This window comes from Heterocephalus glaber, unplaced genomic scaffold, assembly GCF_053883595.1.
Source record: "Heterocephalus glaber isolate CG9 unplaced genomic scaffold, H.glaber_assembly_v1.0 deba00001509, whole genome shotgun sequence".
NCBI classification, from domain to species: Eukaryota; Metazoa; Chordata; class Mammalia; order Rodentia; family Bathyergidae; genus Heterocephalus; species Heterocephalus glaber.
The window spans coordinates 42,330,321-42,358,172 of NW_028258325.1; the positions used below are offsets into that span (position 1 = coordinate 42,330,321).

Consider the following 27,852-nt stretch of genomic DNA (forward strand, 5'->3'; position numbering starts at 1 on the left):
TAGTTCTCTGGCCATCCAATTCTTAATCAGTATGTGTCAGGTGTGACCATGGTTAATTAGAGAAACTGAAGGAGGAAAATGGTCACCTATTAGCTACGCAAGTTAGACCACACAGGTGAAGAAGGAATGTTGGACATGGCAGCAAACAGATCAACATACCTTCTAATCCCAAGTCTCCACACAGTCCTTGGCAAAACTAGCCCTGGGAGCCAGGACTCCTGATACCCAACCCAATGGCATATCCACTGGAATACTTGCAATGAACATGGTCCCAAAAATGAGTTTCTAGAGCTGGACATGACTGTAATCCCAGCACTCAGAAGGCTGAGGCAGGAGGATCACTGGGAGTTCAAGGCCAGCCTGGGCTACAAAGGGAGACCCTGCCTCAAAAAACCAAAATAATAATAATAATAATAATAATAATAATTTTCTGCCTCCAGAAATAGATCCACATATGTGAAGTTACTTGATTGACAACCTAAGTACCAGTATAGTAAGAAAGATAGCCTCTTCAATGAATTGTGCTGTAACAATTGGATATCAATATGGGAGGAAAAGTAATTTTGATCCTTACCTCTTATTACACTCAAAAGTTAACTGGAAAGCTAGATGTGGTGGTACACACCACCTAATCCCAGCATTCTGGATGGCTGAGGCAGATGGATTACAAGTTTGAGCCCAGCCTGGGCAACTTAGTGACTTAGCAAGACCCTGCCTCAAAGCAAAAATATGAAAATTGACTAGGGATGCAGGGCAGTGTAAAGGCCCTGGTTTCAATCCCTGGGACAAAAGTTAATTGACAATGTTATATAGATATAGATATAGATATAGATATAGATAGATATATATAGAGAGAGAGGGAGGGAGGGAGAGAGAGGGAGTGTATATATATTATATACATATGCTGAGGTAAATATATATATATGAAGGTAAAATAGTAAAGCTTCCAAAAGATACATAGAGGATTGAAGGTATAACTCAAGAGTGCTTGCTTAGCATGCCTGAAACCTTGAGTTTAATTCCCAACACAATAATTAAATAAAAGATATATAGGAAAATATTTTCTTGACATGAATAGGCCAAGATTTTTTCAGTAGTACATATAAAATCACCAACTGTAACACCAAAATATTATGAATTGGGTTTCAATAAAATTAGGAACTTCTGTTCTTCACTATCATAATAGTAAGCAGAAAATCATGGAATGAAAGAAACTATTTATAATATATAATATAAAGAAAGACTCATTGAGAATATATAAAAATTCCTGCAAATCAATTAGAAACAGAACCAAAATTAAAAGGAATAAGAGGAGGGCACTTCACATAAAAAAGAAATTGACCTCTAAGTATATGAAAAGTTTCATCATTACTCCCTAAGGAAATGCAAATTAAAGCTACAATGAGGAGAGTGATGAGGGCCGAAAATGATTACAGGATGTTTGTAAATGTACAAATCTGCCAAGATGAAACCTATTAATCTGTATAATCACTACACACTAAAAAAAAAAAGATGTGAAAAAAACTACAATGAGACAATATCACATATCTCCACAAGTGGCTAAATTAAAAGCTGAGATACGAACATTGATAAAGATATGAGGCAACATACATTGTTGCCTCATATAAAAAATTAAGTTAATGACGGGAGTTCAGCCATTTAAAACATTGTTTGGCAATAACCACTACCCAATGATCTAGCAGTTTCATTCCTGAATATAGACCAAAGAGAAGAGAGCACTTATGACAAATAAAAGACATTTGCCACTGTATTTTTAGTAGCTTTATTTATAATAACATAATACTGAGAACAGACCAGATGCTCATCAAGGGGATAATGGATAAATTCTGATACATTCTTATAATTTAATGCTACACACAACTTCAAAAAGGAAAGTCTACTGATATAAATATCAGTACGAATGCATCCTATTGACACGTGGAGCAAAAGAAGCTAGATACAAAGAGAAAGACCATGTGATTCCATTAATAGGAGGCCTGCAAGTACGCAAAACTAATGGATTGTAACAATAATCATTATAATAATGGTTAAGTAGGGGGCCAGGTATAGATAGGAAAGAAAATGAGGGAATTTTCTGAGGTGCCGTAGATTTTTATAACTTGTGTAAGTGTTAGTTACATGAGCTAACACATATGTAAAAAATCAATTGAGTATATCATTTTATTTCATTGTGCACTTCAGTATTGTACCTCACTAAAAAAAAAAGTTAATAAATAGATTCTAAGTAAGAAACAAAATGGATGGAAACAATCCGTTCTCATTTTTTTTTACTTCTCTCAAATATGTTTAAAGCCATAATGAAAAAAAGGAGTAGAAATTAATAGCTTAGCACAGTAATAGATCATGAATTGTCTTTAAAATAGCCGTGGCATCATATTATTAGGTTTATGAAATCACTTTTCAAAAAATCCATATATTCTATCATAAAGGAATGGAAAATATCACCCCATTTCAAATGCTCTGAGAGTCTTGATTTTTCTCAGAATCTGCTGTTTCATGTTAACAATTAAACACGTAGCACGATCTCTGCCCTTAAAACATTCTTGAAATCTCTTTTAGGTTAGAAAATGTGAAGCAGGAAAATAGTTTTTATCTTCTCTAATCTGAAAGAGAAGAACAGAATATATTTCTGTGAAGAACAAATTGAATGGAATTGTTGGTGCTATTTAGCCACATTTCTGCTCTGGTGGGCAATGCAGCTTTGACACAAGTGCCTCCCACATCAGGCCACTGCTTCTTACAAAAACACTGAAGCAAAATCCTGACATTGGGAAGATAAACCTTTAGTGGAACTTGGCTCCAGGCAAAAGAGGAACAAGAGCAGCCACTGGGACAAAACTGAATGGAGGGGACGGGGGCCATATACATCGAGATCAAGTCCAGGTTTTTCAACAACCAGTGTGCAGAAAAGTAGAAATGAACTTGGCCAGAAAGAAGCTTTTAACTCTGAGTGATATCTCACTTTCATCCTCGGCGTTCTCTCACTGACCTCCTACAAAATTGCATTTGTATTCAAGGGTAAAGCTGTATGCATTGCCTTGGTTATAATTTACTTTAAAAATAGTATTATGCAAGAAAATAATAAGACTTTAAAGAGAAAATAATGCCATGATGATGAAATAGAAAGAATTATCCAAGTATTTTTCAGATAGCCTGGTTCTACCATGAATAGGTTAGGTAGCTGCTGCAGCTGAAAAACTGGGATTGGTCTCATGATTTCAATCAGTCCTCCTTATTCTCACAATAAGTGATCTTCTACATTCTCTTTTTAAACAACTTGGAAAATGTGTGATCACTTTTAGGGAGATTTTCATCAAATATGCTTTAAAGACAAAAGTTGGTGCTTAGAGGTGTGAGTTCCCAGTAATGTGGCATTTCACACATCTGAGCATCTTCTCTGAGCTGGTATCATTCGGGTACTTTTCCTCTCTGCACAAGAATCTTCCAAATGCCAGTTTCTTGATTATTATCAGCTTCAACTCAGGGTACAACCAACCCTGTGCTATTTCTTTCTCCTCTACTGTCTCAGGAGCTCCAAATAGAATGTCACTTGAAGAACAATCATTTTTCTCTATTCACACAGACAGAGAAAGGGATAAAGGCTATAATCATAGCCCCAGCTCCCTTCCTGGAGTCCTGGAACATAGAAATAATAGCCCAGCTCCCTGAGGACCAAGGCTGTAGCTCAGCAGCCCTTCCAGGACTTGGACTTCAAGGGCAGACTCTGTGAAATCTGAGAAAAGATTAACACACAATTCACCAAAGGGGAGGTAGAATATTTTTATCTGCATTTACATTATGCTAAGCATTGAGTCTTTTGTTGCCCTAAAGTGTAGTTCAAATCAATAAAATATCTCAGTAACAGAAATAATTTGCTGTTCATAAATCCAATGCAAAATCTGTTTAACTTTGCATCAAAGCAACAACATTCTAACTCAAGATGCATTTTTCTTAGTGGAAAGGCCTTTTTTTCTAGATATCATAGCTGAAGTTAATATCAGAGCCATAATTTACCATTCAAGCTGGCCAGGAAAACACTTGAAACAATCTGCAAGACTGGGCCAGTTAAAAATCTTCTCTTTATTAAAAAAAAAAACAAAAAAACTTTTGTTTTGGTACCAATACAAAAGTATAAGATGAGATGATTTGAACACAGTTGACCTCAAAGGTGGTGACTCAGTCTCCTGGGCCAGTAATCACAACCTTCAATAGATCCCATTGATAAAAAGGAAGAAAAAAATAAAAGTAAAAATAAAAAGGAAGAATCATAACACTCAATGCTGCACTCTTTTCTTTTTTAGCTTCCTGCTTTTATTAACCTTTTGCTCCTTCTCAAATTTTTATTTTAAGTCTTCAAACACAGTCAAAAATAGCATTATTATTTTTAATGCAATTCTCCAAAAATGATCCCAGGACAATGACCATACAATTCTACAAGGAGGAGAGGAGCAGGGGAAAAGCAGGCGGTCCTTGCTAAAATGCAGAGTTCTGGGTCCAACTGCAAAGGCATCAAATCAAGACTTCCAAAAACTGGGTTAAGCAATGTGTGCTTCTAACAAATGTCCTTCATGACTCTAAAACACAATAAATTTGAGAACTATGTATGCAGCTTCACTGGCCTGAGAGGAGAGGATTCACTATTCAATTTCAACAGCAGGTAAAAGAGAAAAGCATAAGTAGTCCTTTAGAGCAAAAGTTTAAATGACCATGGCTTGGGGCCTACAATCCAGGATATAATCGCTTTCAAATGCTTTTGATGGACACATCTTTCACTTGGGGACCTTGTGCAAATGCAGGTTCAGATTCAGTGGGTCCATGGCAGGTCACAATCTCCCGCAGTTCCGGCAAACTGCCTGTGTTGCTGTCATGGGCCACACTCTGGGCAGGAAAGGGTAAGCCTTTGGGACCTGGGTCTGCCTCATAACTAATGAATCTGGTCCCCGGCATTCTCTCCAGGGCATCCCCTGATTAAATCTCCACATCTGATAAATGATGATGGTGACTGAGAACTCCCCTTTCTTGTGTTAGTATTCTTAAAGGAGTGATGAAAGTCTGGGGGCTGTAAATTTAATTTCATGTCTGTCCCACCTTTTCCACCCATTTCCTGTGTATGACATTGTGCAAAATACTTAATAAACTGTGCCTCGGTTTCTTCATCTATAAAGTAGATACACTACCAGTGCCCAAATCTCTGAAGTGTGAGACAATCAGGTGAATAAAAGGTAAAACACTCTGAACTGCAAAATGCAACATAAAAATGGATGATCTATGAATATACAGAATACAGCTTGTGAATACAGACTCCAGAACTTAACAAAGCCCTCACTTCCCAATTAGGTGACTTTGGCTGAGTCCCATAAGTCTCTAGGTCTTAGTTTCCTCATCTGTACAATAGATCCATCTCAAGGAGTTATTCAGATAGTAAAATAAATTAAATAGGATAATAAGTCATCTTAGGCATTTAATTGATATTTTTAAGTGTTTTAAAAAGTATTATTTTTTGTTTCAGTCCTTTTTTTTTTCACAGTACTGGGGATTGAAGCCAAGGGCTTCATATTGAGCTACAATTCAGCCCTTTTTTAAAAATTTTGAGACAGGACCTAAGTTGACAAACTTGCAAACTTAGGCTCAAATTTACAACCTCCTGCCTCAGCCTCCCAGAGTGCTGGGACTACAAGGGTATGCCACCACATCCAGCTTACTATATGAATTTTGCAGACCACTATGTGATGTCAGAGCACCCACATACAGGGATCACCCCATTATCCAGCAGACCAGTGAAACCAGGCAGCTTTATGAGTGTGGTAACCAGAATAATGTCCCACACAACCAAAATCAAAGACATCCACATCTTGATTTTTGAAACCTGTTGATATCGAAAAAGAGACCTTGGTGATGTGATTCAGTGAAGTCTCTTGAGACAGGAAGATCATCGTAGAAAATCCAGGGGGGCCCAATGCCATGACAAGGTTCTTATAAGAGGGAAGCAGAAGAATTAGGGTGAGTGGTAGGAGACATGGTGATAAAAGCAGAGGTTGGTATGATGTGAAGAAGGGACTGCAAGTCACAGGATGCCCACTGCTTCTACAAGCTGAAAAGGGCAAGGAAACAAGATCTGCCCTAAAGCCTCCAGAAAGAATGCAGCTCTGTCAACATCTTGAGTTCCAGAACTATAAAAGAATAAATCTGTGTCATTTAGAGGAGCAGGCTGGGATGAGTTGTGGTGCAGATTTAGTTCATTTCAACTAACAGAGTATAGGTTCTGAATTCAAACTACCTGTATTAAAATCCCAATTCTGCTATGTAGCTATTTGCCCAGAGAAAGTCAAACAATCTGTTTTATGTCAATTTCCTCCTGTACAAAGATAAAACGAATGTACACATCATGCGATGGAGCAATATAAGCGTTCATTTCACCTTCTTGTCACCCGGTTATTATGCCCATGTTACAGAGGAGTAATCTTTGGTTGTTAGATCATGGAGGCCTGAGCTAAGAGTCTGGGTAGCAGGGCCATCAAGGGACAGGAGAAGCACATTTGAAGAGCCCTAGGTAGTGGCTGGAAAATAGTTCAGTATTTTAACATCCAAGGCAGTCTCCCTATCCAACCTAGCTACACACTGCAAGGGGTTTTCACCTCACTCTCCCTTTTGCTGTCCTAAGTTGGGGCCCAAAAGGCAGGCTGGACGCAGAAACAGATGGGGGTTCTCAGTGCTCTGATACTGACACTGACAGCACAGCACAGCCAGTGGTCCAGAGGCCTACTCCAATATCAGAGAGAAGAGAAAATGGCAGGAGACCAGCCACTTGGGTCTAGTGAAAGAGAAATCAAGGCAAATCCAGTTTTGCAGATTTGATTGACTTTGCCATTCTAGAACCAGGCATCAGTCCAGATCCAAAAGGTTCAGAATATTCAACTGCACGAGGTAAGCAGGTTATATTTATAGCCACAGAAAAAGACCTGGTCTTCAGAGAAAGGAAGTCAGGCCAAGAAACAGTATGATTGCTTACAGTTGGCATTTGTTTTATTAAAAATCTGTTTAAACCCTTGGATGCTTGTGACTGGCTGAGATTTTGGGCTACTTGTTACTAGAGCAGGTTACAGTCTTGTTCCACATCAAGTTAGGTTGTAGTAGTTCACTATGGAGTTGACTATGTATGGATAAATCTTTTTATTTTTTTTTGTACCAAGGATCGAACTCGGGACCCTGTGTTGGCGCAGCAGGCACCGAAACCACTGAGCTAAATCCCTGGCCTGTATGGAGAAATCTTTAGGCCAAACTTAATATATACAGAGGCAGCTTTAGGCCAAAAAAGTCAACTTAACAGGATGCAACCTGGCTACACACACCCTGTGACACAGGCGAGGTAGGCACCAATTAAAGTAGGATAGAAGAAATAAAAACAGGTAAAAAGCAGACAAGGAAAATCATAATTTTAAAAAATTATAATTTTAAGAAGACTGCAGGACACAGGACACATTAAGTTACCCAAGGGTCTCCATATTGGTATTCCCTAGGTTTGTGTATGCATCTTTCTGTCTAAACCCAACATACCCAAAATTCTTTAAGGATACTGTATGTCCATGTGCTAGCTTAGTTGGTAAAGTAAAAGGCAGAATCCTAATCTTAGATAAAAGAACAGATTGAGAGAATTCAAAGAAGGCTCAGATCATCCACCTTAAAAAAAAAAAGCTGGGCTCATGCCTTTCATCTGTAAAATGGGCCATTATCCCCAGGGCAGGGGGGATTCTTTTTCTTTTTCCCATAAACTGAGACCGAGACTGAAATTTCTATTAGACTCACAAATTCCATAGGTTTCCACAACCTCTAGAGAAACATAAATATTCCCAGTTCCAGAAAATAATGAACCTCACTCATTCTTGAATGCCCGCATTCCACTCTTGCGTACTTCTCTTTCCTAAATAAATCTCTTCCCTGCCTTTTGCTGGGATGTTCTGAAAATTCTTCTGTGATAGAAGTCAGAGAAACTGCAACCTGTCCCATGGGTGGAGAGAATCAAAGTTCTCCATCTTTTCTTTGGGGATCTCCTTGGACCTTGTCCTGTGACAAACTTAAATCACTGAAAAAGCGTCACCATCACCAGCCAGCTAATAGCAGATCCAAAACTCACAGCTCTTGATATGATGTAGTCCTGCTCTTCTATAATACCTTCATGTTCTTGAAACAAATGTGATTGAAAGCTGAAGAGAGGAGACTCACAGTTCCTGGCCCAGGAGCAGGAAAAACTGCCAGTACCACAAGATCTGCCCCTACATGGCTGCCAGTCTGCAGCTGTGCTTCCCGCTGGTGTGGACCATCCCGCCACCTTCTCCTCCTGAGCACTGGTGGAGAGAGTGGGAGAGGTGCAGCTTAGGTCGCAGCTAAGAACTCAAGTTCATGTCTGTGTTTTTTTTTAAAAAAATTTTTTTGGTCTCTGAAAACAACTCATTAGTCTTGACAAATGGTCAAGTATACCCAGCTCTAGGGTTTCTCTCTCTCCCTCTCCCTCTCTCCTCTCTCTCTCCCTCTCTCTCTCTCTCTCCCTCTCTCTCCTTTCTTCTGTTTCTCTTCTTTCTCTCTCTCCTTTGTCTTCTGTCACTCTCTCTCTGCTCTCTTTATCTCTATCTCTCTTTGTTTCTCACTATTTCTCTCACAGTCTTTGTATGTCTGTCTGTCTCAGTCATCTGTCTCAGTCTGTCTGTCTCTATATCTGTGTTTCTCTGCTCATTGCTTTGTCTTCTTGTCTTTCTGTCCCCCAGCCCCATACTAAGTCTGAATCATGTCACTCTACAGAGTTCTGCTATTTGTAAAAGACTCAGAGCAGTGATGTTTTTTCAATAGCAAAAAATATTCAAAATGTCCAGCATCTTCTGTTTGCCTTCATATAACACACACACGCACGCACGCACGCACTCCACCCTCCGCCTTCTGTGACCCTCAGTGAAACACTGCTTTCTACGACTTTAGGATCTGCAAAATCAGATCTTAGCTGCTGGCTAACAGGAAGGTGTCAGCCCACCAGGATGTATTCCCTGCTAAAAGCTAGATGTACTGATAGCTTGGTGAGCCTTAACACTTGTATCAGCATCCCGTGCATGGGCAACCTAAAAGAATGCATCTACTTTATTCATGTGATCAGATTAACTCCAAAGATTAGATTCAGATATTTGTGATTATTTCCAGATGGAGCCTGGCTCTCAAAATCCACCTGGATAGCTCGAGTCCACTCCTGTCATCAAGAAAGCTGTCTGGCTTAAAAATAGAAGGAGACAGTCTGGGCCTTAAACTTGGAGGCTCCTAAAGCACTTTTATTATCATAATTGTGTGTAGGTCTCAGGACATCTATGAATAATATCCCCTTTTCTTCCTCTTCCAGAGTTTGGAACCACTGCATGGTCAGACACAAAAGATGAGTGGAAACCAGGCCAGCTTTGCACTGACTGATCAACCATGGAACGAGGCTTTACAACATGGCCATGTGACCCACAAGGTGAACATGTGACCCTTGGTCCCTGAATCGGATCCACAGCCAGCACCCTTTACACTAAGGACAGGGCTGTCGCTTATCCCCCTTAACTTAAAGTATTCAGAAACCAGACCAAAACATACCTCTCTGTGGCTTAGCTTATTTCAAAACAGAGGGATTATTGGTATTGAGCTCAGTTTCTTCTTCCGAACTCCATTTTAGATATATCACTTCCCTCCACCTGGAAACACAGGGGTGGAAAGACATGTTCCTCCAATTTTTTCTCAGCTTGGAATACTGCTATTCATTTCCCTAACAAGCATGAGTTTATACAGTCCCCTAAGAAATAAGCCCTGTTCTTTAACTGCATTTGGCAACTTTGGACACTGTAGCTCGGAGAGGACTGTGGCTTGGTCAGTTGGCCAGGATCACACAGCTAATGGATGCTACCAGGATCTGAACCCAGACAAAATGTTGGCAGGCATGCTTAAACCATACATTGTACTGCTTAAGTCTTGTAACATCCCTGTATAAGGCAAACCAAAAGATTGCACATTGAAAAGTGGAGTTGTCCCCTTGACTACTCCACTCTAAAAAACTCATGTGCCTGTGCATCTTTGCAACCAGAATGTCGAAAGCACCACTGCCAGAGAGAGCAAGACCTGGAAACAGCCCCAGTGTGCACTGATAGGAGAATGACTAGATAAACAATGGTATTATTGCCCAGCTGTGCCTCAGCACACACCCACGAGAGGGAAGGAGCCACAGCATAAGCAGAGATGGGTAAATCTCAAGAACTTCATATGGGAAGCAAGAAGGTTTGATTCTATTCAATCTAAGATATGACAGTGTCAAACTAGAATGTATTCTGTTGAGGGACACAGCCATAGGTGATGAAGCTATTTTTAAAAAGCAGAGGCTTAGTTAACACAGAATTCAAGGTAGTGGTCATCTCCAGGACAAAGGAGGGAAAGTAGTTAGGTCCAGGAAGGGTCTGAACTTTGGGGATGTGCTGATCCTGGCGCGGGTGGTGGATATGCATATGCTGTATTTTTCTTTACATTGTACAACCATGCTTTTTACACCTTCATAGAAAGTATATAGTAACATTTTAAAAATAAAATATGTTAAGAATTTTAAGACAAAGACATCTGTGAATTGGCTCAAGTCCAAGACTCATGAAAGAATTGAGAATAAAATGTAATCTTTTGATGCATGTATATTACAGTTCTTAAAGGCAAGTCTCCCAATATAACCTAGGCAACATAACTTGAATAAAACATGTGAGTAGCACAAGAGGATTCCTGGGCTTTGCAGAAGACCTGGCTGTAAGGATGCAGAGGCTAAGTACAAATGCTAGGGCAGACCGACCTCACTTGTGGAACACACCTAAAATGTGCACCTATCTTTTAGGGCTCATGTGTCCTTAAAATAGTATATATATATATATATATATAAAAGTGATACAGCTGTTCCTTATACCAAGTAAAAATTCAGTAACTAGTAATAGTCACTATTGGCCTAGAGATAAAGAATCATTTCAGAAAATGTAACCTTCAGGAAATAGATGTTTTATACTTTTCTGTATTTTTATGTTGAGAGGAGGATGTATTATCTTTCTGAATTAGAGAATTAATGAAAAGAGAGATCTGGATTTGCATTCACTGGGACACTTGGCTGTGATTATGACACATTGAAATAATAGAATGTGCTTCCTTTTTTTTTTTTTTTTGTACCGGGGATCGAACTTAGGTCCTTGCGCTTGCACAGCAGGCGGCGAAACCACTGAACTAAATCGCCAGCCTCAAATAATAGAATCTGGAAATCATTACATTTCCAGTTTTCAATTGTCAGAGTCTCCAGTTTATTTAACCTTTCACTTGCCTCCAGTCTTTCTTGTGCTTGAGCTTTCTGGGATCAAACTGCCTTCAGATTTCTTTCCAAATTAAAGCATTTCTTGGGATCTCTTCACTTGAGGGGTCTTTATCCTTTTGCACAATTACCCTGAGAAAGGGCCTGCGCATCTGTTGATATCAGCCTGAGACTGAATTTCACAGGCAAATCTGTTCTCCCACCACAGACTTCAGCACCCACCCCCTGACTGCTCAAACTCCAACCCTGTTTGATTTCCAAGATTCCAGGACATCTCTAAAGCTGGTGTTGAGAAAGAAGAAAGGTGTTGGAGCAAACATATATGGGCCCAAATCCTGGGTCTGCAACAGGCTAACAGTATGATCTTTGGTGAGTTACTCTTTCTAAGCCTCTATTTCCTATTTGTAAAATGGGTATAATGTCAAGCTCATAACTATTTCATTGTTATGATAATCAAATCATATAATGCATGAGAAAGTATTTAGCACAATGCCAGGCATATAATAAGCACTTAGTAACATGGTGAGTATTCTTACACTCTCCTAGTTATTATCCCAAGTCTGCAACCACCTGTTAGCTTCATCTGCCAGCTCTCCTTTCTCTACATGCACCCATAATATCAGAGTTCTTTTCTTCTCACCACTTTGCTCACCTACCTAGGAGGATCTCACCCAGGCCCATGACTTTCACTGTCCCCCGCCATACACAGCACACATATTAATGGTGCCCAGAACTCTCTGTCTCTTATTCTTCTTCATCTGTATTCCCAAAAATGTATTTATATATCACTTCAGGTGTCCTGCAAGAACCCAGCAGAACCCAACATCATTCCCTTTAGCCTGTTTTACCTGTTATCTTCTTGAGAACTCATAATTAGGTCAATCCCCCAAGGTAGAAACCATGATGCCATCCATAACCTCTCACCCTCTCCTACCAGACCTTGGAGTCCAGAAACATCTGGCTCCAGCTCTGCCCAAGCCCCTGACTGATGCTGTTTTGGTTATGGTCCTTTGTATAGAACACTGGATGTGGCAAACAGCCTATTTGCTGACTTTCTCTTCATGCTCCAACTCCTTCCCATAACCACTCATCTGCTAGCACCCCACTCAATCTATCTTTAAAAAATGAACCAAGGATTCTGGGAGTGTGGCTCAGTGGTAAAGTGTATGCTTAGCATGTGAAAGGTCTTACAGCACTGAAAAATGAAATGAACCAAGGACTACAAAGATACCCTCTGAATATAAAGGAAAGGAAACATCTGAACAAAAATTTTATGTGAAATGTAAACTAGTTTAAGAAGTAAAACTTAAAGTTAAACTTAAACTAGTTTAAGAAGTAAACAAAAAAGATACATAATAATACTATTATTATTTAACTGAGTTCTGGCTTTTTAATTTAACATAGTTAAACCACCACCCCAGAGAGAATTGGTTGCTCTGTCCTCTAGGCGCCCAGCATGTTTTCTTAATACATTTGTCCCCACACATTAATTTAGTATGTATGAGAATTCATCTTCCTCTCCCTGCATAGCCTACGTCATTTTCTTCTTTAAATTCCCAGAATCTGGTATCATGCCTAATACACAGTCAAAGCTTGCTAACAAATAGAGAAAAATGTTATATTGACTTTTTGTGCTTCCTTTTTATAAGCAAAAACAATTGGAATTTTGCTTGAAGTCGCAGAATGACAACATAATTTTTGGAAATAGCAAAGTAATTCAGAGTTTTTGTTATTTTTAAATTTCTTTAGTTCCCTTCCACCATTAAGGACCTCAGGAAAGGAATAGAGGCAGGGTGCATCTATAATAAAAAAAAAGTTTTGCATAGCTTTTAGTTTGAAAATCACATTTTATTAAGGTAAATAGAAAGGAAACTTTCAAGAAATCAAAGATTGAGGGATGGGCCATGGAGTAGACTGTTCCACTAGCAGGAAAAACTTTCCTCATGCTGAGAGAGAGGCAGTTCTACTTTGCATATCCTAAAATTCAGTGTTGTCAATGCACACAGGGCAACTAAGTTTGGAAGACCAGGCCTCACCCTAACTAAATTGCAAGAGGGCTGGGGATTTAGCTCAGTGGTTCCGACGCCTGCCTCGCAAGATCCTGAGTTGGATTGCCCATACCAAAAAAAAAAAAATTTCACAAGAGACTGGTGCAGAAACCACAATGTCAGTGGTTTATAACTGAATCACTTATTTAACAAGGAAATACACTATGCAAATTAGAACCCCAGTCCTGGAATCAAACTGCCTTGGTATGGACAATTCCATCGCTATGTGACTATAACCTCAAAATTCAGTTAGACTTTTTATTTAGACCTTAGTATATTTCTTTGCTTTCCCCCTTACCTATAGAATCTGAGTCTTATCTATAGGTGTAAGATCTTTAGATTAGCACCTAGCATATAGGAAAGGATCTGGAAACATCAGCTATGGCTATCATTTAGGCCAAGTGATAAGATAAACTTGTGGACACCTGGCTTCTGGTTCCAGTATGCTACCCAGTACTGAATAAGATCTTTGGTTTCTAATTCAATGCATCCTTTCTTTATAAGCAATCTATAGAAGCCAAGTGAGTATTGATAATTGCTTAGTAAACAGTTTACCAGGAGGATTCAAAGCCAGGGAAGTAAGTTGTTTCACTAGTTCCTCCTATTATCAGGCTATCAGATTCTAAACCATCCTTCACTCCTTCAAATCATAGACAAAAGCTCTGTGAAAACTAATATCTCATTTATTGTAATAAAAACTGCTGTGTGTGTACCAACTCTCATTTCTTCTTCTTCCTGGGCATATAACGAACCTCATCTCCCAGCATCCTTCGAAGTTAGAGCCAATTATGTGACCGAGCATCAGTCAGTACAATTTCAGTAGAATGATGTGTGTCCTTCCTGGCCTGGCCCACCAAAAAACCCACAGGCAGCCCTTAGTCCTCCACAGAGAAGGGAAGCCACACAGTGAAGACAACAGAGCTACAAGAGGAAGAAATCTAGCTGTTTGGATAAGACCTCCACCCATTAGACATTGTGAACTATAGGTGAGGGAAACAAGCCTCTATCATGTTTGAGCCATTACACATTCCTGAGCATATTAAGAATTGAAGAATTACCTTAACAAAAACATCTGGCCTGATCATCTTGAGCCTACCTATAACAGTTCCTTGAGCACAGTAGGAACTCACGGAGGCTTTGGGTTTTACTAGAAAACAGCTTGGGATTCAAACAGAGTAAGGGTCACCATCCACATGCAGGAGATGGACTTGGGACTTGGCAGAAGACCCAGAAAGTTGTCTACATTTCTAAAAAAAAAAAAAAATTAAAAAAAAATGCTATTAGAAGGAAGAAAATGTAAGGTATTTCCCCCCAATTTCAGTTCTCCTCAGATCTCATCATTCACACTACCCAGATCCAGAATTACCTGAAGTTATTTCCATCAGAGACCATGGAAACCAGGGCATTGAAGTATGCAGGGAGCAATTACATTCTGAGAAAATTCTGAATAGCACAATCATGCGCAGCTATTCAAAGAGAAAAGAAGATTGAAAACTGCATAGTTTAGCAGAAAGTTGTTAAATTTGGACTAAAGGATTAAATTAAAAGGCTGGAGGAAGAGTGGCCCTAGAGGCAGTGCTGTTCCAGGGCACAAGCCTTTGCATTTGGGGGATAAGCAGTAGTAACTAAAAAAGGGAAGTTTAGGATAGATACCTGAGTTTCCTTTTCAAATATCTTCTTAGTCCCCCAAAAGTCTTTTAAGGGAGGAATCAGTGGCACGTTGCATTTGCCATTGAGGGTGGATCACATGTATGTGTTGTTACATATCACTATAAAACCTTTCTTTATTTCCCAAGGTCTTTTCTTATTAAGGAAGCAAAAACAACCATCTTTGATTCTCTATTAAAAAGAAAAACAAGGCCACCAAGTAAAGCATGTGGCACCTTCCAAAATGTGATCTTGGACCAACAAGATGAGCACTGCATAGGAGAATAGCATTGTGGGTGAGAGTTGGAGGCAGATGTGCTTGTGATAGGAAAATCCTTGGAACATGGCACCCCTTCAACCCCTTATAAAGGGCTACACTCAGAGAACTTCCTTTCCATGAGCACATATGGTCACATACTGTGCCATATGCCCTTTCCCTGAGCCACAGCTGACTAAACCTGAGATGAACATGCAAGCCAAGGGTGCCAGCTCTGAGGAAGCCTGGTGAGAAATCTCTGCCCTACAAGAAATAATGGTGAGGGCCAGGGATTTAGCTCAATGGTTTTGCCGCCTGCTGCATAAGCGCGAAGACCAGAGTTCGATCCCTGGTACAAAAAAAAGAAAAAAAAAAAAAAAGAAAGAAAAAATGGTGAATAAGACATCAAATTCTATTACTCAAGCATATAAAATGGAAATATAAGGAAATTCTCAGGAATATGAAATGGAGATATAGGGAACAAGTCTGTTGGTGGAAAGAGAAAAAAATAGAGAAAAAGTAGGAAGGATTGGAAAGATTATTAAATGGTCAAAAGAAAGAATTGTGACACTAGAGTAAGCAGAAGCTGCTCTAAGGAGGTAGAATTCACAAATGTACTAAATAGCGAATATGATATTTTGTTCATAGTATGTTAGAGATAATGGCAGTGTTGTGGTTTAGATATAAAATGTCCTCTAAAAGTCCCATGTGTTTGGAGGTGAGGCCTGGTCAGAAGGGGTGGGTCACTAGAGGCATGACCTGGAAGGGTATATTTTTATCATCTTTGTTCATTCTCTTCTCCCCCCAACCCAGCTGCTATGAGGTGAACAGATGTCTTCCACCATGCCCTTCTGCCATGCCGTTTCTGCCTTGAAGCCAGCAACCACGGACCAAATCCTCTGAAACCATGAGCCAAAATAAACTTCTCCTTCTTTAAATTGCAGATATTGGGTACTGCATCCCAGTGACAGGAAAGCTAACTAATACAGGCAGAAAGGAGATGAGCTCCATAGTAACTGACCACTGAAGATCGATACATTCCAGCTCTAAGACAGGAAAGATCAGAGAAGGCACAGGCAACAAGATAACTGTTTCAGGACAGTAGCACTACTGAATGACCTTCCAGGAGGCATTATTCCGTCTGGGTTCTTTGGTGTTTGTTGTTATCACTCTTCCCTGCAGATTACTGCCTTTCCCTCCATTCCCTAGAGTCCTAGCAATAAACTTGAGATCCTGTGTTCCTCATTTCCACCCATAAGCCAGCAATATTTGTTTTACATGAAGGGAGGTAAATAAATGTATCCCTTGGAACCAAGGGGGGGGGGGCGTATGTGTTCGAGCAGTGAATAAGTTCATTTGTACCCTGTGTTGTGTGTTGGAAAGATGAGATGAGAAGCAAAACAATGTAAACAGCAGCACAGCTATGATGAGCCTTGGAGAACAGCGAGGTGGGGACCCGAGGAATGAGAGTATTAGTGACACACGGACTCCTTCACACTTTTTTCTGGCACCAGGTCTGTGGCTTCCTGCATCCCTCAGATTCCCTTTCTTAGAAATATACTATGTTTTGACAGAAAATGATCTGTGTCCATTCTATTTATATTACTGATCATTTTGAGCTCCTCGGAAAGTCAGCTCATCTTCCCAGAGAGAATACTTTATATAAGGGGTGATTGAAAACTACAGTGAATATTTATGTTTTTTAAAATGTATTATAGTAAAAGACACATTGCCAAGAATGGTGGGATGAGAATCCTCAAAGCAAGGGAGAGTACTTTGAGTATTTCAAGGGATTAATGGCATTTTGTCTTTTATTGTAATAAATGTTTTATGTGGTGACCTCTCATAAATGACATTGGTCAGGATTTGAAAGGAGCAGAAATCCAGTTTGGCCTAGACTAAGCTAACCTTCCAGCCCCTTGAGTTGGCTTCTCACTGCTTGTCAGGCACCTCCTGGCAGGCCTGCTGTCTCTCCAAGTTTGAACCAGGAGGGGTACAGCTCCTGTGCTTACATTTATGCAGCTTCAACAGCCCAAACCACAGACACCCTTAGAACAACCACTGTAAGCAGAAGGGAGTAGTCAGCTCCCATTTGAATCAAATGTTAGACACTTATCACACACACACACACACACACACACACACACACACACACTTTGTGTCTGCTGTCTGAGCTAGTGCTGCCCTTAATAGCTGTGATCAGCACTGGGTAGGGAGACCTCTCCTTACAATGGCTATTCTACATTATCCCAGTAGGAGGCAGCATTTCCCTCTCTTGCATGTTCTGTCTCTAGGGCTGTGAGTCCAGGCTTCTAGCTCAGAGGAGTAAGACTGGTTAAAGAGATTTTATCCTTGGAAAATTTTATCTTACCTCAAATGTCATGAGTCTCCCAAATTAATCTACATTTTTCTCTTTTTCTCAGACCACAAATTTAAAACAGAATTGTAAAATTCTAAAACCAGAAGGAGCCTATGGATATATCCAGCCCTGTGGTTTAAAGATGAATAGATTAATGGGAGCAAAGAGACTCAATTATATATCTTAATACTTGGAAGCAAATTGCTAAGCTATCTGAACCAAGCACAAAAATCCTTCAAAGAGAGAGAAAATATCTGATGAGGTATTGGTTGTCGATTTCTAGAAAGCAGGACTAAACTTTTCATTGGAAAACAACTTAGAAAAATCAGCAAAGTACCCTTTAAGAAGAAACACTTGTATAAATAATGTGGACAAGTGTTGTGCAGTAGAAATACAATGTGTGTCACAAATGCAAGTCATAGGTGAAATTATAAAGTGGCTACTAGAAAAAAAATTTTTAAGAACAGGTGAAATTAAAACAGTAATAATATTTAAGAAAATTAGTTGACCCATATATCAAAACTGTTATCATTTAACCAAGTAATTGATAAAAATTATTAATGAGATTTTTGCATCCTGTTCTATTCCAAGGCTTTGAAATCTGGCGTGTATTTTGCTCTTGCACAGCATTTCAGCTTGGATTTCAAGTGCTCGGTAGCTGCATGCTGCCAGTAGCTACTGTACCAACGGTGCAGAATTGAACAGTGGGTTTGTACAGAACCTTGTAGGATCTTCAGGACACCTGCACAGACATCAGGGCTCACCCAGAACATCTGAGGAAATATTTTACACAAACAGAATATAATGGGCTGATAGATTTTAATGGAAGGAGCCGTCTTGTTTCAAAATTACATATGTTTAGCTCAATCTCCCCTCCTCAGATCCCCTAAGGACTGCTGTTGTAAATTGTGTCCGAATTTTTAAACAGTGAAATAAAGGAACTCAATCAGGCCAAAGCCAAGGGAGTCTGATGGAAGGTACTGTCCTCTTCTCTCCCCAGGAGAACTCAGGCTCTGTGACCCAGGAGGACATGTAAGATCTCAACAAGCCTCCTGAGAACAAATGAGTATTTTTCTCCCCCAGTTGCTAAAAACACCAGAGGCAATTTTCATAAACCTGCCCTTCTTTTTCATAGGAGGTGGTAGGAAAGGCAGACTGTAATCACAATGTGTTGTTAACTGAGGGCGAAGTAGACCTTGGCAAGCAGATTGCTCTTTCTTGACAACAGGCAAAACTGAAATCAGCTCTCAGGATTTCGAGTTGCTCTTATGTGTTCAGGAAAGAACTGCAGTTTCCAATACAACATCAAGATGGAGAACAAAATCAAGGCCAAAGAAGGCAACAGAAAGAAGGTTAAGAGAGGGACCCACCTGTGCCACCTCCCTCCACAGCACAAATGGAGGCTTAAATCAGTATCCTTGTTGGGTATAGGGTATTCCACTCCTCCGCAGCCTTTAGAATGACCAACCAGCACAGAGCTGCAGGGCCCAGGTGTGTTCACACCTCTGTCCATACCCCAGTGGCTGCTATTTCTGTTTCCCACAACCCCACAATTATAGCAGGGACCCTGAGGCTGAGAGCTTCTCACTGAATGGTGAGCAGAGCTGCAGGTACACCTTGACCTGGTCTCGTGCATTCCAGCAAAATCAACATCCAGTCTAAACAGAAACCAAGTTTTCCCTTTGGTTATTGTTATGGTTTATATCTAAAATGTCCCCCAAATGTCTTGTGTGTTCAGAAGTGGGATTTCGGGAGATGATTGGATATTAAAAGCATTATATTCATCCGTGGACTAATCCATTGGTGAGTTCATAGCTAAAGTGTGTTAGGAGATATGGCCAGGTCTAAAGAGATGAGTCACTAGGTCTAAAGAGATCGGTCACTGGGAGTGTGACTTAGAAGGGTGTGTTCTTGCCACTGGTTCATCCCTTCTCTCTCTGCTTCCTAGCTGCCATGGTTTGAGCAGCTTTCTCCACCATGCTCTTTTGCCATGCTGTTTCTGGACTAGAGCTCACCATGAACTGAATCCTCTGAAACTATGAGCCAAAATAAACTTCTCCTTATTTAAGTTGCAGGTGTCAGGTATTTTGTCCCAGTGACAAGAAAGTGACTAAAATAGTTACGGATTCTTCTTCCATGGATAAATCTGATAAGCACAGTTGTAAGTCTGAGTCTCTGAGTCTTTTGTTCTTAAAATAGTGATTGACATTCACCCACTACTTACTATAATCCCTACCATGTCCCAATATAAGTCAATAATGGTCTGCATAATAGCAGCAATCCTAAACTCTATCCTAAGCAGTTTATATGCTAGATTATTTAGCTAGGATGGCTGGCCATAATAAAATATCACAAACGGAATGGCTTCAACAATGGAAGTTTATTTTCTCACAGTCCTGGAGGCTGGGAGATCAAGGTGTTGACAGGATTGGTCCCTTATGAGGTAGAATCTATTCCACACCTCTCTTCTAGCTTCTGATGGTTTGCTAGCAATCTCTGGTGTCCCTGGCTTGTAGTTTCACCACTCAACCTCTGCCTTCACCCTCACCTGTTGTCCTCTAATGTAGGTTTGCATCTAAATCCTTTTCATAAGGACACCAGTCATATTGAATTAGTGCCAACCCTAATGACCTAAATTGATTACCTGCTTAATGACTCTGTTTCCAAATAAAGTAATATTCTGAGTTGAGAAGGGAGAGACAAGACTTAAGCATATGAATTTGAAAGTTTTGAAAATATTTGAGCCCCATTGTGAGCATTTTCCTTCAACTCTTCAGGCTCTGCCAAGGAACCTGGGAGTCGGGGGGAAGGCAGGTATGAGGGTCATTCTGTGCTCCTTTGGTTAAGTGAAAAGGGGGTGGTGAGAGAACGCATTCAAAGATGTCCAGTGCATCCTACCTTATCCCTTCCTCCTACATGGAAGAAAGTGAGTCTTACTGTTTTGTGAAGAAATGGAGAAACACAGCTCTTGAGCAATTGAGCCAGTCTTCCTTCAAGTCATAATGTAATGATTTTATCTCTGAGAAACTCAAATGTAGAGCCAGAAACTAGGAGTAGAGAGCTGAGTCTCATTAATGTCACAGCAGGAGTCCACATCTACCTTCCTTAGGATTAGCTGTTGAACTCCTTCAAACTGGGGGAAATCCACCAAATTCCTGCCCTTCATTCCAACCCTCCTCCCCCCACCAGCCCTGCTGTTAGTTGTTTAAGAGAGCTTAAACTGTTTTCTCAATACAATTACTTTAAGTGATGTACACTTGTAAAAGTACTATTACTACCTTTTATTTCATTGACTCTCCAAGATCCTCTCCCTGTCCATCCAGTTTATTCAAGTTTCCTTTATTTACCTCTCATAGATAATTCAACATTCTCCAAATAGCCCTGTTCCAAAATAAATGAATTTTGTTTCATCATTGGTATAAAAATTTACTGAGGATAATATTTCATCTGTTTTGTTTAATTCTATGTTCAGAACACCTAGCATTAATAATGAAGGAATGGCTATGTATAAATATTTTCTCCCATTGTACGCACATAGTAACTTACTATACATACTGTTGTGGTGCTCATTTCGGTAGCACATATACTATGCATACTGTTGTAAGTGTTTGTTGTTTGTTTACCCATATATCACAGAGATTGTCGACATTTGGTGGAGCAGGAGGCAGGACTCTTGAAGTGAGGGTTCCAAACAGAATAAATGCTATCGTCCATCCATGCATGCATGGACTAATCCCAGGAAGCAGTCAATGCCCAGCATGAATTAAATTTGCTGTGCAGGGCATGCCTGGTATGTGACAGAGCCCTTTCTTTTTTTCTGTTGTTGATCAAAATGGCCCACACCATAGCCACAATTTCATAATACACAGCATTCAGGATCCAGTTACATTTTTAAACATCTATTTTACTCTGTGGAATCTTTTCACCTTGCCATCAAACTAAACACGAGTACGCTACACTAACAGGCATTCAAATGTGGGGCAGGGGTATAAATGAAAGTTAGGGCATGCTAACAATACAGTTAGGAGGAATTACTTCTAAGTTCTACAGCACAGTAGGGGGATTACAGTTCATGATCATTTCTTTTATATTTCATAAAGAACTAGAATAGTGATGTATAAAGGTTCCCAACACAAAGAAGTGATAAATGTTTAAGAAGATGGAAAAGTTAATTTGAATATTATACATTATACACATGTATCAAATTATCACACAATATCCCATGAATATGTACAGTTATTATACATTTTTTGAAAGCTAAAATGCATCAAAACAAAGTAAATTAATTTTTTTTAATTAAGGTATATAAAAAAGGAGGGAAATGAATACATTTTAATTTCTTTAAGCAAGGGGACCTTTGGGATAACCATGGAGTTTTACACAACAGGCTACTTGCAAAGTCCTCTGAGTGATTGACCTCAGTCCATGCCCACCCACCCACTTCATTACCTAGGCAAGTTTGTCTATCTGAATTTGAGCATGTTTCACTTGTGTAACAACCAGCTAATTCAAGAGTTTCATCTCCAGATTGTGGTGTCAAAATTCTCATTCATAACTGGCTGCCAAAAAACATTGTAGGAAGAAAAAAAGGAATATAGGCAAAATTGTCAGATTCTAGAAGCTAGTAGCGATGTAAGATGAATGAGTACTCAGGGATCAAAGAAAGCTATTTATATGCATTACGTCTATCATGGTGTAGCTTCTTCAGAGCACTTATATTACCCTCTGAAATTCTCGGGCATTTGTTTGTTTATTCTCCATCTCCTTCCACTAAAAAGTATGTTCCATGAGAACAGGGAGTTTATTTGCTTTGTTCACCAAGTCTCCAATTCCTGGTGTATGGCATATGGTCAATATGTAGCTGTTGAACCAATGAATACAAAAGAAAGGACAAAAGTGATTTCTGCTTTTACACCATTCCTGGTACTTAAGAATCATTCATTTTAAGAATGTTCCTGAAAGCTACCAAAGACAGTTTTTTTCATACAAACAAGGAGTTGTGAAGCAGGAGGTTCACTGTGCCCTAGTTACCAATTTATCTGAATTTGATGAGACAGCAACACATAACCAGTTACTGGAAGTGGGTTTATTACTTACAGAGATGCAACAAGAAACAGCAGAAGCCCTAGATTTCTTGCTAGCTTGTTCCCCAAGGCTCAGAAAAGCTACCTAGGGTGTACAGTCTCAATTGCACATGCCCACTTGCACTACAGCTGAGAAACCTGGAAAGCAGCCTAGCCTGGACTTTGTACTTAGGGACAATGTGACTTGCTGAGTCAAAGCCTTGAAAGCCATCTTATTTCTAGTGGGGACTGGGACAAAACCAGCTCCTTTGGCCAGCCCCATACCCGTCCCATCTCAGGATGTTGCAGTCTAGTTATTTTGAGAACTACAAGTAAGGAAAGGGGGAGAACCAGGACAATTCAAGGCCAGCTGGAGAACAATTTTATGAGTGACTGAGAAAGGAGCTGTCGTCTGGGGTTCACTGACAATTTTTCTCTTAAAAGATGAAGTTGCAACCAAATGTCAGTAGAGCTTGATTTTAGATGTCTCAAGTATTCTTTATTCTTTAGCTTTTCACTAATATTCAAAGTTCTACCCACCACCCCATTCCAAATCCACATTTTCAAATTTTTGTCAGCTCTCCTTTGTACCAACATCTGGATTAGTTATCAAGTATTTATTAAGTTAAATATTAGCTCAGAGTTTAGAGCCTTAAAACAACTGTGTGTAATGGGAAATATATGATTATAGTAGTCTTTGTCCCTGATTTCTGTCACATAGCTCCTAAAACCCTTGGATGGTAAAAAGAGTCATTTTGTATGCTAATGAGATGACCGGGGGTGGGGAGCCCTAGACACATTTTGGATGAGGGCTGGTCACCAGAAAGCACACAGTATGGTTAAAGGAGTGGAACTTTCTCCCCACCCTCCCACCTCCGGTCTCCTGGGGCCATTGGCCAGTGATTTGATCTATGGCCTATGTAATAAAACCCGCCTCGGCATCCCTATAGTACAACAGAGTCTAGAGCGTCTCCACATCGATGTTCTGGGAGGGTGGCCCATGGAAGGAATGGACATTCCATGTACCCTGCTCCCCATACCTTTCCCTCTGCATCTCTTCCATTTGGCTGTTATAATAAACCAGCAAGTGTAGTGAAATGTGAGCCATTTCTGTGAGCCATTCTAGAAACTGATTGAGTCTGAAAAGGCAGTTTATAGTTGGTTACTCAGAATTAGGCCAAGATTTGTGACTGACATCTGAAGAAAGGAGCAGCTTTGTGACACTGAACCTTCAACTTGTAGGGTCTGCACTAACTCCAGATAGTTCTAAAATTGAACTGAATTGAATCAAATTGAATTGAACATCCAGTGGGTATCTGGTCAATCAGAGAATTGGTTGTTGTTGTAGAAAACCCCAACTCGTTTTCAGTCAGAAGTGTCATGAGTAAAAACAGCTCAATAATAAACATTATCTCATAGCTTCTATACGAAATTTGGGAGCAGCTTACCTGGAAGAGTCACTTCCAATACAGCTTACACCCATGGCTGCCTAGATGGTGCCCAGTGCTGGCAGGAGGTTGCAATTCACCACTTGGCTCTCTCCAGGGGACTGCTCAAGACATCATAGCTGTTTCTCCCAGTGCAAGTGCCCTAAGAGAACCAAGTGAAAGCTTTGATCTCATAGGTCACAGCCTGTCACTTTGACAATATCCTATTTCATACCCAAGTCAACACTGCTGATTATAGAAAGGAATTATACAAGAACATGGAAACCAGGAAGTAAGGCTCTTCAGGAGCTATCTTGGAAGCTGCCAACCCATAGAGCTGAATTATATTTTTCAAATAAGTGAATGAATTATTTAATTAACTCTAAACTCAGTCCATTTGACTCTAACAAGGGAACTAAGTCTCTGACAAACATGAAACTTTTTCCTGGCCTTAGTATTTTCCCACTGCAGGATCTCAAACAAATGATCTACTTTCATTGTGCCTCCAGTGTTAAGACGGGAGTTGTAAAATCACCATGAAATTAAATAATTTTAGAGCCATGGAGAATGTTCATTATTAAAACTCTCCCACAGGGTTGGCCCCAGGCAAAATTATGAAGCTAGGGATGCTTGGCTTTTCTAACTCCCGGCTGCAAATCTCCACAGCCCTCCCCCTGGTTCCATCAATCCACATAGGCAATGTTAGCTCAATGCAGAGACACATATTTTGCAGGATTTACTTTTGCATACATTGAAAAAGTACCAGTCTGAGATAATAATCATGTATAAATATGTTTCAGTAAATTCAGTAAGACCAATTTTTCCCCTCTGGCTACAAAACACTTCCCTAAAACTTCAATTAGACATCTGATGAAATTGTTGACTTATCATTAGGTGTTGAGACGGATGAAAAATCTTAACACTGGAAACATTCATTATGGAGTGATAATCAAATCTCAAGCAGATTCTCACACCTCATCTCAAGCTCATCTGAAAACACAAGTGGAAGGATGAATAGAGTTTACTCTTGTCTGTGCATTCAGCCCATATTTCCTGAGCACTCTCTTTGTGAATGGCATTGCTCTAGATGTTAACCTGGCCTTACAGTTAAGGGCTTTGCTCAAATATCATTTCACTGAATCCCAAAGTGACCATCGTATTTAAAATTGCAATTGAAATTGCAGCCTTTGCATATCCCTTACTCTGCCCTATGTTTTCTTATTTCATAGCATGTGTTACTTACAAATGCACTATAATTTACTTTGTTGGCTCTTATTTGTTGTCTTTCTCCCCCACCCTTATTCTATTCCAAAATTTTAACTCCACTTTTGTTCACTGGTATAGTGCCTGGCTTATAAAAGGTACTGAATAGTTATAAAATAGTTATAAAAGGAACTGAATGAGTGATGGGGGGGTACAAGAATGAATTAAATGCTAGATCAAATTCTTTCTCCCTCTATCCATTCATGCATACAGGTGCTCTTCACTGGGTTAAATACGGCTATGACACTATATTACACTCTCCTCATCATCCAATGATTTTCTATAAATGCCCCAGGCAGTCTGTGGCTTCTTTCTAGAGCAGTCTAAGTGTCCTTGCTGCAAAACCTAGATCCCCAGGGCACTCTGTGTTCCAATTTCACACTTATTTTTATGAAAATAAAGTTTGCCTTTCAAATAAATGTTAATGCTCTGAAACCCTAGTCATGCTTCCTGAATTCTTGCCTGGCAGCCACTCTGGGCTTAGGGAAGAAAACATATTTGTTCTCACTCTCCAAATTGGTCAAACAGGGTTACAAAGTGAATACATGCTTTTGCCAATAAAGTTAAGATGATCACCACCCCCTTTTGAAACTACAAAAAAGACAAAGCTCATTACTCTTCACAAGCCACATAAAAGCAAGAACATTCTGCTGACAGTTTAATAAAAAGCAGGACATGACAAACAGGAAGCATACAGAGAATGACAACTGGAATTAAACAAGGGAGCTGCAGAGGCCAGATTAAAGGTTCTTAATGAACACAGTCAACAGCAGGAATGTTTAAAAGAGGGCTTAATTAAAGTGTATGAAAATGGTAACTGACTTACGTAATATCTACAACCTTTCAACACAGATGATTACATTAGTGTATGTGATACAGATTAGACATAAGGAACTATTTTTCTAGGTAGAAAACAAGGGGGGGTATTATATAGCAAAACAACCAGCACCACCACCCCCCAAAAAAATGAAGGCAGGAGGAGAAAGTTGCTGAAACCAGCAATTAAGAGCTGTCTCTGGAATTTAAAGGAGTATTTTGGTGGAGGGTTGAAGGGACACAAAAAAACCTTTGTGGCTTTCTTTTGCTGAAGAAAGAAAAGCAAGTAGTAATTGGTCTTGCAAAAGGATAGAATTGCTAAATTTGATCCTCAAGACCTGAGCTGCCCGATAAAGTAGCCATTAGGCTGTTTAAAATTAAACTAAAATTCAGTGAATCAAACAAAACATGAAATTCACTTCCTTGGTCACATTAGCTTCATTCCAAGTGCTCAATAGCTACATGTGACCCAGGACGGCACAGGTTAGAACATTTAATCATGGCTGAAATTTCTAGAAGACAGCAATACTATGAGCTTGAGAGGCAGGAAAGCAAATCCTAGCCAGCGTATATACCAGCTTGACCTTTTATTTTCATTCCACTAAAGAGTTGCAGACTCAATGCTAGAGTTGGCCATGACCGTGACAAAGGTCAAAAATCTTTCCACTTCTGATACTTCCCCCACACACAAATAGGACCCAGAGAGGTTAAGGCAATCCTCAGAAATATACTACTTGTACTAACATGGATAAAATACAATTCAAAACTGGGCATGATGGCATATGCCTGTAATCCCAGCACTCTGGGAGGCTGAAGCAGGAGGTTCACACGTTCAAACCCCACCTGAACTTAGCAATTTAACAAGACCTAGTCTCAAAATAAAAAGTTTACAAAGGGCTGGAAATGTAGCTCAGAACAAAGGTTCTGGTACCACCAAAATAAAAATCACAATCCAAAACCTCGATATACTCGCATCCTTTATCAGAGAGACATGAAAGAGACTAATTATATCAAAATGCTCAATATTATAACAGAGGTATATATAAGGCACTGTAGCAAATGGGATTTTTTTTTCAAAAGTGGTCATAGTAATACTTCAGTTCCACATTGTATGAGTCAGTTTTGTATTACTTTAAGAAAAGGGGCCGGGGATGTAACTCAGTGACACCCATGCCTGCCTGGCAAGCTCAAGGTCCTGAGTTTGATTCGTGGTACAAAAAAAAAAAAAACAGGCATGGTGGCACATACCTGTAATCCCAGCACTCGGGAGACTGAGGCAGGAGGATGCTGTGAGTTTGAGGCCCAGCCTGGGCCACACTGTGAGTTCAAGGCCAACCTGAACTACATATCAAGACCTTGTCAAAAAAAAAAAAAAACCCTGAAATAATCAATTTATAAGGAAAATGATTTATATTGGTTCATGGTTTGGAGGTTTCAGTCCATGGTTTTTTGGCCTCATTGTTTTGGGCCTATGGCAAGGCAGCACATCATGGCAGGAGGATGTGGCAGAGCAAAACCAATCACTTCATAGCCAAGGAGGGACAAAGAAGAGAAGGATAACAGGGAGTCATGATCACCTTTAAAGCCATAATCCAGGGACCTAAGGACCTCTCA

At 39.8% G+C, this 27,852-nt stretch overlaps 1 long non-coding RNA gene across 4 annotated transcripts in view; it reads right to left on the reverse strand.

The window, feature by feature from the left end:
- Window positions 1-27,852, reverse strand: part of LOC110350215 (uncharacterized) — an 86,492-nt gene that overhangs the window by 37,640 nt on the left and 21,000 nt on the right. For all 4 annotated transcript variants that reach the window (XR_015441363.1, XR_015441364.1, XR_002396662.2 and 1 more), the window contains exon 2: window positions 24,181-24,322. This is a non-coding gene — a long non-coding RNA (uncharacterized LOC110350215). The remainder of the gene's footprint in view (window positions 1-24,180; window positions 24,323-27,852) is intronic.